The following is a 13,988-nucleotide window of genomic DNA, read 5'->3' as shown; positions in this document are numbered from 1 at the left end:
CGGGGGGTGGGGAATGATGAACCCCTCTTTTTCCCCACGAAGACCCTGCAGAGCTGGCCATCTTGAAACAGCGCTCTTACGAAGGCCCTCTGAAACGTTACCCTAACATCAAAATAAAATGCAAAACACACATCCAATAAGTGATACCTTTACAGGCCACTGGAAAAAAAATTATCATTTCGCTCTAGAAGCAAAGTAACGCTACTTCAGTATTACAAAGTCTTGTCCTTATTGCAAAGCAGTACTAGAACTCTTTTAATTCCACGAAGTGATGTTGTTTGTACAAAGTAGCACCGTTACTTTTAGCCCCACCATTTGGCCTCGTTACTCTTTTAACACTACAGAGCAGCATCCTTTCTTGTTTGTTTGTTTTTTTTTTAACTCTGCTCTCCTTTCTGGGAAATTCGTAAAACGGTGGCAAAGCAGGATGAGGAGAGGCGTAGTGGCCTCCCGGTGTGAATTCAAACCCGGATTTGAACCCGGGCCTTAAAAAACAGCAGCTTGGGACCTTACAAAGACGGGTGGGTTGCCCCGGGTGAGGATAAATTTTAAAAGTAAAACCTCTTTGGATCTATGCAGTTTACTGAAATAAAAAGTAACTTTAGGATCAGCACTTCGCTAGGATCCTCTCTCTCTCTCTCTCTCTCTCTCTCTCTGTGTGTGTGTGTGTGTGTGTGTGTGTGTGTGTGTGTGTGTGTGTGTGTGTGTGTAACCCCAGTCTCTCTCTTCATCCCAGGTGCCCCTAGGAGGCCATGTAAAGAACTGGATTAACCCAAAACGGGCGCCAGCCATCAGCAAAGAACTAAACTCCGTTTAGCTCCGGATATGGCCGTTTGATCATCATAACCAAAGGTTTTCTGCCCCCCCTCCCTACCTCCCGATTTTCTGATTTATGACCCTTGCCGCCTTCATACCTTGCAAACCCCTTGTCAAGGTGGGGGGCTGGGGGGGGGGCAGCCGCCGCCACCGTTTCAACGCGGCTCCCAGCTTCCGCCCCTCTCTCCGCCGAGTTCAACAGCCTGGTCTGGCTTCTCGCTTGATCTCCCTCTCATCGCCTCGCTCTGGGTTTTTGAAGATCAAGATCAGATCAATCAGACTTTCTGTACAAAAGTGAATGTATTAGGAAGATTATTTTTTAAAAAATAAAACCTCTGTCAACCCTAGATTTCATGCAGCAGTGATTCCCCTACCACACGGAATACAGCTTACCAATTTCTTAAGTTTGAAAGCAGGAATAGGCCGGTGTGGAATAATTAATAATAATAATAATAATAATAATAATAATAATAATAATAATAATAATAATAATAATAATAATAATAATAATAATAATAATAATAATAATAATAATAATAATAATAATAATAATAATAATAATAATAATAGCAGCGACACAACGGCATTTTGGTTTGGCATTGCTGGTTTTTATTTTTCACATTAAACAGGACAGAAAGAAAAAGAAGAACTGATGGAGGGAAAAAAGATTTATATTTCCCCCCAGTAACCTACAGTTTCATTTAAACTTGGGAAATAATTCCTGTTGAGAGAGGTGGGAAGAAAGTCTAAGAAATAAGACTTGTCACATAATAGGGGGACGCTGTTATCAGCATTATTAGTATCAGGGTCAGTCTTCGGGAGGCGATACCATGGCAATCCGTACATTTCCTCGCTAATGACACTCGATCGATAGGAATCCAATATTAATAGAATAAACCTATTGAAATCTATCAGGTTTACTTAAGTGGCAACTCCCATTATTTGGGGGGGAGGCTAATATTTTTTACATTTTGGGTAGGCAGTGTGGTGTAGTGGGCAGAGTGAGGGGGACTAGGACTCAACCTATCCCCCTCAACCTTGGAAATTTGCTGAGGGCAGAGTGCAACTGGTAAAAACGCTCCTTAAATATCTCTCTTACCTTGAAAGCCCTATTAGGATCGCTATAAATCGATTGCGGCTTGACCGCAAAGAACTAATAAATTACGCTGGATTTAGCTCCGGGGTCTGTTTTATTCCGATCTATATTAACGCGATTTCCAACGCGATTCTACCTGTTCTGTTTCAGAAGTAAATTTGATGCGGGTTTTTATAACCCGGCTAGATGCCTAACCCTTAAAAATGAGTCTCTTTGGAAAGGTAATGCTTGTAATAACAATGCGGCCTAATTACAAGGTTTGATTGATGCCTGGGGGGGGGCACAGCGCTGAAAATGGGGAAAACAAAGCCAAGTGGGAAGATCCTGCGTTGAATAGCTTTCTTGGCTTCCGACAGCCATTTGAGGTCTCTTGGAAGAACTGCGATGCGGTTGTGTTTCTAAACCTAGGAGATTCTCCCGAGGGGTGTCTATATAGCACTTCGGGGATCGGGGGGGGGGGGGTTAAGTTTCGTCGAAGTTAATGGAGCTGCGATGCTGGGTGGTCCTTGCTGAATTCCCCGGGCGTGAAGGCAAAACGCTCGCGAAGATAGAAAAGGATGCGCCGCACGTGAGAATGCTCGCAGGCAAGTAAACACGCGAAGCAGACGCTTGTGGAGGCGGCCGAAAGCATCGAATCAAGGCAAAGCCGAGAAATTTGGAGGAACGACACCCGTCTCTGTGCATTTCCTTCGAATTAGGATCCTGCAATCCCCTTTTTACTGGGGATTAAAAAAACAAACCTTAAAAAACGAACGAACAGCCCATCCGAGAAAACAACAGGTACAGAGTCACGCATGCAGCAATGGAAAGAGGGAACGCAATAAATAAAATAAAGACTTTTTCTCTCTTTTTTTTTTTTAAATTCCATTCCTATCCCGCCTTTCTCCAAATTGAGACTCAAGGCGGTTTACAAGAAGAATTTTGTTTTTTTAAAGCGCAGATTAAAAACCCGGAGGCGCTAAACTTTATGTAAAACACACACACACACGCAGATCCATTGGAATGAACGGGAGTTGCTAGTTGCGGCTTTACCGACATCCCCATTGAATTCAATGGGTCGCTTCGACTCCCGACTGAAACCGGATCGAGCCGAAGAGCTAGCGAGGCAGCAATAGAAAGCGGAACAGTCGCAGCCACCAAGAACACCACCGAAGGTTTCAAAAGGGGAATACAATTGAATGAAAAGCCATTTAAAGGGGCATCCGTAAAAGGTTCCAAGGGCAGTCGATTTTTTAAAAGTCCATCGCTGGCTTTAAGGGGGAAAAGAAGGACGAAAAAAGAAATGGGAGAGAGCGCACGAGGGAGACCCGTTCGTTCCATGCCCACGTCTTTCACCGGGTTATCTGGCCAATAAATGACCATTGTGAGAAAGAGCTGATGGGAGACTAAGAGCAAAGAGGCGGGGAGGGGAAAAAGCTTTATTTTCCGTTTGATTGAATAACAGCTCCGGAAGGAAGGAAGGAAGGAAGGAAGGAAGGAAAAGAAAGAAAGAAAGAAAGAAAGAAAGAAAGAAAGAAAGAAAGAAAGAAAGAAAGAAAGAAAGAAAGAAAGAAAGAAAGAAAGAAAGAAAGAAAGCGTTATAGGAGATGAAAAACTGAACATCCGTCTCTAAATCCTAATATTTGTACATTGATGCTTCTTTTCCTTTCGGTCTCCCCCCCCCCCGGGATTCATCCCCCCTCATACTTCCGTCCTCCTGCGGCTCGGTCTGAAAGCGGGACCCCCACATGGTAGGGGGCTCTTGGGGGTCACTTTTCAGATCCGAGGGTGGACTTGAGGGCCTCTTAGGATTCGCACTTCCCGTCCATTTCCCCCTCCCCGGGGGGCACCTTGTGTTGGGCTCGACTACAGTTTCCATCATCCACATTGAGCCGAGAGGGGAGTCCTAAATTTGCCTCCCCCCCCAATTTTTTAAATAGTTGCACTGCTTAATTCTTCAACAAGCAACAATAACGAAAGTGAGTTCTCACGAATAATACGTTATTTAGGAGGGAAGCCTGGGTTCCTTCCCTTAATTACTGGCAATTAAAACACCCTTCCTTCCTTCCTTCCTTCCTTCCTTCCTTCCTTCCTTCCTTCCTTCCTTCCTTCCTTCCTTCCTCAGTTTGCCAAAGTTACTTTTTCAGCACAGTTTGGCAAGTGGGCCGTTCTGACTGGGGGATTCTGTGCAGTGTTTTATAATCGCACTTTAATGCACACGACCTGTCCCAGTTTCGCTCCAAATCAAGGAGTAGTCCACCGTCTGGACCAGATTAGGAAGGAATGGGATCAGAGACCCGGGTCATCTCCCTTTTCCCCACCCCCACAATTATATGATGCTGCCTCCAAAGCTCCAGGTGACGTAACAAAAACCAACCAAAGAAGGACGATGAAACTAAGCGTAATAAGGGCTATTAGCAGGACAGCAATAAAATAAAGCGCATTTGATGCCCCGATCTTTTTTCTCCCCCGGAATGCAAAGAAAAGTTTAGGGACATATTTCCCGAATAAAACCCAAAATGCTCTCTCTCTCTCTCTCTCTCTGTGTGTGTGTGTGTGTGTGTGTGTGTGTGTGTGTGTGTGTGTGTGTGAGAGAGAGAGAGAGAGAGAGAGAGAGAAGGGTAAAAATTGCAGCGAATTAAAACAGGATTTGTTCTATTCACATTCCTAACCCCATTTCTGATTGTCTTTCCGTTCCTTTGGTTCTGCTTTGAGAAACGAGAAGGAAGACGTTAAAACTTGTGTTCTTTTAGCCTATCAGAAGAGTTTTCTGGATTAAACAGTTAATAATTTTCCTTTTCTTACTTATGTATTTATTTGACTTCTAGACCGCCCATCCGACCTGGTGGTCACTTTGGGCGGTGTACAACAATAAAAGGAAATCGCCCCCAAAGGCACACAAGTTAAACTACAACGCAACCTACAAAATGCAGCCAAACTCACATCCATCGGATGGCTGTAGCGCCCTGAACTTTTTTCCCCCTTCTGTAAAACCGCACCTAAGGTAAGTTTTGGGTGCCACCCAAAGGCGGAGAAGGAAAAACTCATAGACCTGGCCTGGTTCAACAGGTCGAGCTGCCAGCTCACGCCCTCTCAGCCTACGCACCAGTTCCCATTGAACTCGATGGGACCTCCTCGGAGGAGCCTCGCCCCTTACCCTAGGAGAGCCCGCGGGTCTGTCTATAAGCGCCCCCTTCCTTCGATTGCTTTCAATGGGACTTGAGCCTCGCCAATGATAGGGAGCATCTTCTTCCCAGACCAGGCCTGCGGGGCCTCAGGATCCCTCGTTGCGCGCAAGAGGTGTTGATATACTTACATACAGGCTTGCTTGCGCTCTCACGACAAAGCAGAGGATCCGGGTTTCCAGCTGAAACCCAGTATCCGTACAAATACTGCTTTATTCTCCTCTGAACCCGTTTGGTTTGGGCTTTAAAGAACTGGGGAGGGGAAACCTTCACAGCGCCCCCCCCTTTGGTGCCTTCGCTGGGACCTGCATCTACGGAATCGAGGGAGCCGACGCGTTCACACGGTCACAAGCCCGCACACGAAAGCGCGGGTCAAAAGACCAAGAGGACAAGAGGCAACGGGGTTCATCAGGAAAGCCGACGCGATCCTCAGGAGACAGAATGTGGTGCCCTTGAGACGCACTCGCCAACTGCGCTGGTTAGGCTTGTTGCGAATGCGACAACACGCGTGTCTGTGCTGAGACACCCCTTTCCTCTGTAACACTTCAGAACGCGCTAGGGGCAGGTCCCAATGTGAATATTGCACCCTTCATGCATCCCATTAACAGATCTGTTCTTGTTCCAGCAGAAATCACCTAGGCCAGCCAGCGAGCAAGCGAACCCAGCCATACCTTGGATTTCTCTGGGCACCAAAACACTGGCTTTTCAGAACATTTGGGCCCCGATCCATTCAAATTTTCCCTTTTTTCTTTCTCCACCCATGCAATTATGTGTCTGGGTGTGCCATTATTATTATTATTATTATTATTATTATTATTATTATTATTATTATTATTATTATTATTATTATTATTATTATTATTATTATTATTATTATTATTATTATTATTATTATTATTATTATTATTATTATTATTATATTTTAATTTTTTCTTATTTCCCCCCCCCCTATTTTTAAAATAACCCAAAAGCTGTGGAAATGTTCTTGAAAAGAGCTGCTGGATAACTTAGTGGGTTTAGGTCTCTGATTGTGGAGCGAGAGGTTGGGGGTTCGAATCCCCGACTGGGCCTCCTTGGCAGGGGCTGGACCTGATGATCCATAGAGGTCCCTTCCAGCTCTGCCGTTCTAATTATTATAACCAGATAAACACAATTTAGATAGTATGTCTTCAGTATCAGTAAGGGGGGGTTTCAGAGAGGCTACCAACATAATTTATTGAAAGTACTACCAAAAAAATTTGGAAGCATCTTGTATGTATCAGAGCATATATATGCTGATTCCATTCACTGAGGATGCTGTTCTGTCCATGAGGTGGAGGGGATCTGGACAGACAGACAGACAGACAGACAGACAGACAGACAGACAGACAGACAGACAGACTTGAGTCATTTTCTAGTGGGCGAACACTTCACAGAGCCATGAAAACTGAAAGGGATTGAGACCAGTTTATCAATTTAGATTGCAATGTTATGGCCCACTCACTACCTGACAATTAACGAATTACCCTCTTCCATGCCTTGGACAGAGCTAACGAATATACCCCAGAGAGAGGAGGGCCTCATTTACGCCTGGATAATGGATTCCCCAAAGATGAAGGTTACAGGGTGTGTACAAGAGTAAAAAGTGCTTTTATGAGCACCTCGGGTTACTCTATATTTAGAGTTGTGGGTTTAAATATAGATTCCCTTGACTTAAAAAGGAAGAGAATGAAGCACGAAGAATGGCGAGATAGGACTGGCGGGGAAATGATCCAGGAGAACCATCTTTCCCCTTAAGCCTTCAAGCAGGACATTCCTATTTACAACCCGGTTACTCCAGAGGAATATAATCTCTCAAATCAATAATGGCTTTGCAAAAGGTTGATCTTGACAGAGAAGTTGGGTTGTTAAAGGTTTTGCAAACGATCCAGCCACGTCTTCCTAGGTAAACCAGTGTGTAACAGTTTGTGGACTTACATGGAAGAAATCAACAGACCAATAGCTGTTTTATCACATAGCTCTTTCAGTTTTTTTTAAAATTTATTTTTATTTTTGAATGGAGAGAAATCCAATTGGTATCACTGCTAAAGTAGGCTCATTCAGTCAATGGGACTGACAGCAGCGTTGACTCCTCGTTCATTCATTGTTTCAGTAGACCTACAGTGGGGTCTCTACTTAAGAACGTCTCTACTTAAGAACAATCCAACTTAAGAACAGCTCCATTTGCTAAATTTTGTTTCTACTTGAGAACAGAAATCCAAGATAAGAACAGGAAAAAAAACCTTTCCTGCTCTTTTTTTAACCTTAGGTCATCTTAGGTTAAAAAAAATTCTCCCCCTAGTGGTAGAGTACGTATTAACCAGCTTTGCATTCCTTCCTATGGGAACTAATGCTTCAATGTACGAACGCACCTCTACATAACAAAAAAACAGCCAGAACGGATTAATTGGTTTTCAGTCCATTCCTATGGGAAATTTTGCTTCAACTTAAGAATGTTTCAACTTAAGAACACCATTCCAAAACGGATTAAGTTCTTAAGTAGAGGTTCCACTGTAGTTTCTATGGACGGAAAAGAGCAGATACGGATTAAATGGTTTTCAATGCATTCCTATGGGAAATGCAGATTCAACATAAGAACTTTTCAACTTGAGAACCACCTTCCAATACGGATTAAGTTCTTAAGTAGAGACCCCACTGTACTGTAGTTAGTCATGTCCGACTCTAGGGCGCGGTGCTCATCCCCGTTCCCAACCCATAGAGCCAGCATTTGTCTGTAGACAGTTTCTGTGGTCACGTGGCCAGCATGACTAGACACCATTACCTTCCCAACATGGTGGTCCCTATTTATCTACTCGCATGTTGACATGCTTTGAAACTGCTAGGTTGGCAGGAGCTGGGACAAGCGACAGAGACTCACTCCGTCGCGTGGATTCGATCTTACAACGGCTGGTCTTCTGACCTGGCCGCACAGAGGCTTCTGTGCTTTAACCCACGCCACCATGTCCCACTACTGTAGTTAGAATTCCCAATTCAACTAAGGTCAATATAACTTTGAAATCCCTACTCACCAGCGAGAAGGTGCGTGTTAGCATACAGGTAGCTCTTTCACACCTGAAGGTGATGGGAGGCACATTCTATTGTTCTACAGTGCATTGACTCCTGTGCATGTACAGAGTCTGTTTCTGGAGCTGAAGCTGAGTGCATGGAACAAGTCTGTGAAAAAGAGGGTGTTATGCCTGGTATTAAGTAGCAAAGAATAAGAGACAAAAGGATGTGTTTCGGTACCATGTGGTTTTGTTCTTAATGTAACATACAATTAAAATTTTAAATGTTCTCATTTTTGGGTTGTCATTTTCGTCATGGGTCGTCAATGATTAAGCAGTCTCCAAAATGTTCTGTCCTCAACAGTCTCTCATCTTTAGCTGACTCAAGGCTGTGTCTTCCTTTAAGGAGTCTGTCCATCTTGTATTTGGTCTCCCTCTTTTCCTGCTGCTCTCTTATCCCTTTCAGCTACTACAAAAGGAAGAACTACGTCACACAGTGCTTTAAAAAAGAGGATTGGGTAAATCTGCATGGAGTTACCCAATCCTCTTTTTAAAGCTGTCCCAAGTTTGCAACCCTGTGGCAGTGAGTTCCACAGTTTAACTATGTAGTGTGTGGAGAAGTACTTCCTTTGGTGGTTGCTCCAAAGGATAGGAGGTAGCTACTCACTATATGGTTATATATCACCTTTAGCATTAGACACAGTATGACTCCAGGGAACATAAGATAGAATGTGCAGCGTCAATCACATCATGCGTAGAGGCTTCCTATGGACAATCCTTTGTCCTCTGTATGAACAGAATTCAAGACTTGGTAAGCCTTTGGTCTAACATAGTGTCACATTCTTCTTGGTAGACAACCCTCTCTGGGTGTAAAAGATCTGCCCATAGCATCTCCAATTCAGACCGTCATCTAGCAAGACCACCCTCTCTGGATGTAAAAGGTCTGCCCATAGCATCTCCAATTCAGACCGTCATCTAGCAAGACCACCCTCTCTGGATGTAAAAGGTCTGCCCATAGCATCTCCAATTCAGACCGTCATCTAGCAAGACCACCCTCTCTGGATGTAAAAGGTCTGCCCATAGCATCTCCAATTCAGACCGTCATCTAGCAAGATGGGACCTTTCACGAAGGTCATGGAGAATGACTGCTGAGAACCTTCATCTCCCTCTGAGGTTCTGGAGCATAATTCCCACAACCCCTTCCCTTGACTCAAGAACCTTGAGTCAACCAGGTTGACTTTGATTTCTCAGGCCCGAAATCCAAAATATCTAGAAGACCAAATGTTTCTCACTCTGGACATAGGCCTTTACGGTCTAGACGAGTGGTTCCCAACCTTGGGTCCCCAGATGTTTTTGGACTAAAACTCCCAGAAGCTTCCGTCACTAGTTGTGTTGGCTAGGTGTTCTGGGAGTTGTAGTGTAAGAACATCTGAGGACCCAAGGCTAGGAACCACTGGTCTCGATGGATGCATAATTGGGACCACTAAGCTGGAGTAGATCTGTTGTCTCAACAGGCTTTCCATAAGTGTTGACTTATCCTTGAGAAAGTCATTCCATGGGTCTACTAGCTAGTCAACTGGCCAATGTAACGTCTTACTGGAAAAGCCGGCTCAATAGTAAAGCACTTGTCTTGATTAAAGAGATTGCCAGCTTCTACTTTGTGTGTGTGTCCCTCTCTCTTTTTAGCAACCTACCCATAAATAATCACAACCTGAGAAGTCTTATGATAGCAGAAGATGATAGGCAGCAGCCGGAATGGGTGAGCGGGACCTGGATCACAGCCCTGCATGTCTCAACTACTGGATCCTGCTACAAAAGCCGCTGGGAGGTTGCCTTATTAATTAATGGTTTTGGAAGACCATTTCACACTTCATAAATCATGCTGAGACCAGACAGCTGGGCAGCCCACAAGTCACTAGCGAATGACAGGTTGCTTAGGCGTGACTCACCTCATGCACCAGGGAGAACTCCGGGGCTGTAGATGCTAGTAAGATTAAATCTGAGCCTGTCTAAATATTTGCTTTGAAAGCCAAGTTGAGGGAGTTGGGAAAATCAGTTCATTCAATGCCAGGTGGAAAATCAGGGATTCTTGGGGGGGGGGCACAGGGGAGAGGGAAGAAGGCCTGCTTTTATTTGACGCATGTGATTAGGATGATCAATAAGGAGATTTCTGTGCCAAACACTTTGATTCGAGATTGTGCTTCTCCATGCCAAATTTAGCCTTATCTACTTATCTGTAGATAAGTCCCACAGGGCTAAACTGCAGAAGCCTGTGCTGCAGGGTCAGAAGACCAGCAGTCGTAAGATCGAATCCATGTGACGGAGTGAGCTCCTGTCGCTTGTCCCAGCTCCTGCCAACCTAATGGTTCGAAAGCATGCAAATGTGAGTAGATTAATAGGGACCACCTCGGTGGGAAGGTAACAGCGTTCCGTGTCTAAGTTGCACTGGCCATGTGACCACAGAAGATTGTCTTTGGACAAAACGCTGGCTCTATGGCTTGGAAACGGGGATGAGCACCGCCCCCTAGAGTTGGACACGACTGGACAAAAATTGTCAAGGGGAACCTTTACCTTTACCTTTACTTTACTTATCTGTAAATCCCACTATATAGGTACACTGAATAAGTCTGGATTGGTGGATTCAACTCTTCTACAAGTTCTGCTGTGTCAAATGGGCTTACTCTAACAGCGACTTACTATGCTAAGTTGCACTTCGAGCAACCCCAGTGAATCAATGGAACTTACGAAAGAGTTGAAAAATCCCCTTTGATTCAACCAGCCTACTTTAGTTAGTTGCAACTTACTGTGCTAAGTAATAGGATTTTGGCCTATCTATCTATAATCATCCTCACCATCATCAAACTGCAAAGCTGGAAGGGACCCTATCGATGACCACATCCAGTCCTTATCAAGGAGGCAGAGCAGGGAATTGAACACCCAACCTTTGGCTCCTAGAGGCAAATTCTGTTGAGAGTCATGGGACTTTAATTGCCCTCCAAAAAAACACATTTTAATTTTCTAAATTACTCCACAATTTTGGGGCAGTGCAGTCCCTCCTTCCAATTCCTAAAGCACAGATTATCCTGGTCACAGACATTAGAACCTTCGTAAATTTAATAAAAGAAACACCCCTTGGGCGAAAGAAGAATTAGTAGGATTGGAAAATCCAACTCCTTGCTCTGTTGAAAAAGGGTGATTATCTGGAGTCTAGAAAAGTGGAATTACACTCATTGTGGGGGCTTTCCCCCCAATTAGTGCTCATTAGCACATAAAAGTCAAAGCTGAGACTCCATCAAATTTGACTGACAATGCCCCCCCCCCCCCCCGTTCTCTAAACAACAGGGGAAAGCAAACAATTAACTGGCATGTCACTCTGTCATCAGCCTAATCTGGAGCACCTCCACTTTTGAAGCTGACACAGAAGTATGCAGAAGGAGGTTTAAGCCATTTATTATCATCCAGCTATGAAACACTTCAGCAGGCACATTTGTATCCCAGAGAAGGAATGGACAAATTGGAGTCCTACGACTGCATACAGTCCTCTAAGGCTGTTTTCACGGCTCACAATTTTTTCTAGCCCCCTCTTTCGGTGTCAAAAAGGGTGCTGTCAGCTCCCATCATTTTCACAGGTTCATGCAGCCTCCTGTACTGTTTAAGACCGCTTAGCACTTTTTTTTCAAAACTGGAAGTTAGCTAGTCACTTCCTGTTTCCTTCTGCCACCCAATGTATGTTGCAGAGTTTTGAATTGTTGGTTAAATTCCTCTAGCTGCTCAGCTGAAGGGAAGGGATTCACAGAGCAGAATAATTCCAGATTAATCCGCCAGTTTTTCTCATCAACTTGCATTTAGCAGTCTCAATAGCTCACTGTAATGGAAAGAATTAAAGGTTTCATTACTTACAGTTGAACAGATCAAACAGCAAACGGACAAACATGACTGCTTTCAGCCACAGACTTCAACAGACTCATTGCTTCCAACAGGCAAAAGAAAAGTAAAGAGACCCAGAGCAGAGAGGCGGGGTTCTCTTTGAATTCAGAGATAGGGAAGGAACAATTGGTTACTGCTGGATTGATGGACAGTCACCCCAGGCTAGAAGGACCCATCCAGCCTAACTCACTAAAGGCAGCATGCGAGGCTGGGAAAAACAAACTCCAGCATGTTTTGGTATTTTGGGTTTTTCTGTGTGACTCTGTTGCAGAGGATGGAAAATTGGCCCACAGACACACCCAAGTAGCCCGCCCCTATCCCTGAACTGCAGTCCAACCATATTTAGTTGCCTACCCATGCCTTAGCTCCTAGATTCTGAACGCTGTGGATACAAACCTCCACAAGATGGGTCGTTTCAGACGAGACAAGCTTATTGTGAGTTCTTGAAAGTTGCTGGCCTCCACTGCAAGATGCTGGTTCGAGGAGAAAAGAAAGCAAAGCCAGGCAGAGGACTGTAATCATTCTAGAACAGTGGTTCCCAGCCTTGAGTCTCCAGATGTTTTATTTATTTATTTATTTATTTATTTATTTATTTATTTATTTATTTATTTATTTATTTATTTATTTATTTATTTATTTATTTATTCATTCATTCATTCATTCATTCATTCATTCATTCATTCATTCATCCATCCATTTATTTATTTATTTATTTATTTATTTATTTATTTATTTATTTATTTATTTATTTATTTATTTAACTTATATGCCACCCGCTCTACCCAAAGGGCGGCTTACAACAACATGTTCTGGGACTAAAACTCCCAGAAGCCTTCAGCACTAGCTTTACTGGCCAGGATTTCTGGGAGTTGTAGTCCAAGAACATCTGGAGACCCGCGGTTGGGTGGCCAGAGGTGCAGGCATCTTCAGTATTGTGAACATACAGGGTTCAGTTTGGCTGCATCCCGCTGCTCTGATTGCCATGGCCCATTGAACCTCACTTCCCAGAAGAACATAAAACTGCAAATTATGGCCTGTATTTCAGATTGTGACGATGCTCCTTCCTGCTGCCTTCCTCTCTCTTCTTTCTGTCACCTTTCTTAGGTGGAACCATGTTTGTTCCCACCTTGGAAAGCCTCTTGGGCCAACACAGCTTTTCTTGTTTCTGTGTCTGGGCTAGACACAGCTTTCCCCCTAAAGGTTGTAATTTTTGTGCCTATTTAAAGAGCTTTAAAAATACTCGTCTGTCCCTCACAACGGGCAAATGCTATTTTTACGATGGCAATAACAGGATGGCTGAATCTCTGGGTGGCCTTTCTTCCCCTCCCCCAGGAAGGAAACTGGATTTCCAATTATTAGAGATACAAAGAAAAAGAATAAAAAATTAAAGAACAATTTTTTTAAAAAAAGACAAAAAATTGTAGTGGCACTTTAAAGACTAACTGTTCCATTTTAATGTGAGCTTTCATGGACAAGATTTCCAAGACATGGACTATGGAGGGTCGGGGAAGGCGGTTCCTGCAGGGACTAACTCTTATCCTGGAGGCTAAGTGGAAAAATTTTCCGTTTTTTCCCCCCCAGGTCTTCCCATCTCTACCTGTGCCTGAGGAAGTGAATTTTATTCATGAAAGCTTGTGCTGAATGTTTGATTTCTAGTGATCTAGAGAAAAGTATCACTTCCTCTACATTTGAATTGTGCAGAGGACAACATGGCTATATCTGTAGTCTTTTTGGGAACTTCTGAGATTTTTAGAGTTACAGCTAAGAATACTAAGTTCATTCAGACAAAGAAACTCTTATCCATCCAAAACAGAAACTGAGAAGTCCTTTCCTTCCTTCCTTCCTTCCTTCCTTCCTTCCTTCCTTCCTTCCTTCCTTCCTTCCTTCCTTCCTTCCTTCCTTCCTTCCTTCCTTCCTTCCTTCCTTCCTTCCTTCCTTCCTTCCTTCCTTCCTTCCTTCCTT

Source organism: Pogona vitticeps, chromosome 14 (assembly GCF_051106095.1).
Source record: "Pogona vitticeps strain Pit_001003342236 chromosome 14, PviZW2.1, whole genome shotgun sequence".
NCBI lineage: Eukaryota > Metazoa > Chordata > Lepidosauria > Squamata > Agamidae > Pogona > Pogona vitticeps.
The sequence above is the reverse complement of the archived record's forward strand: the minus strand, read 5'-3'. Positions refer to the sequence as shown.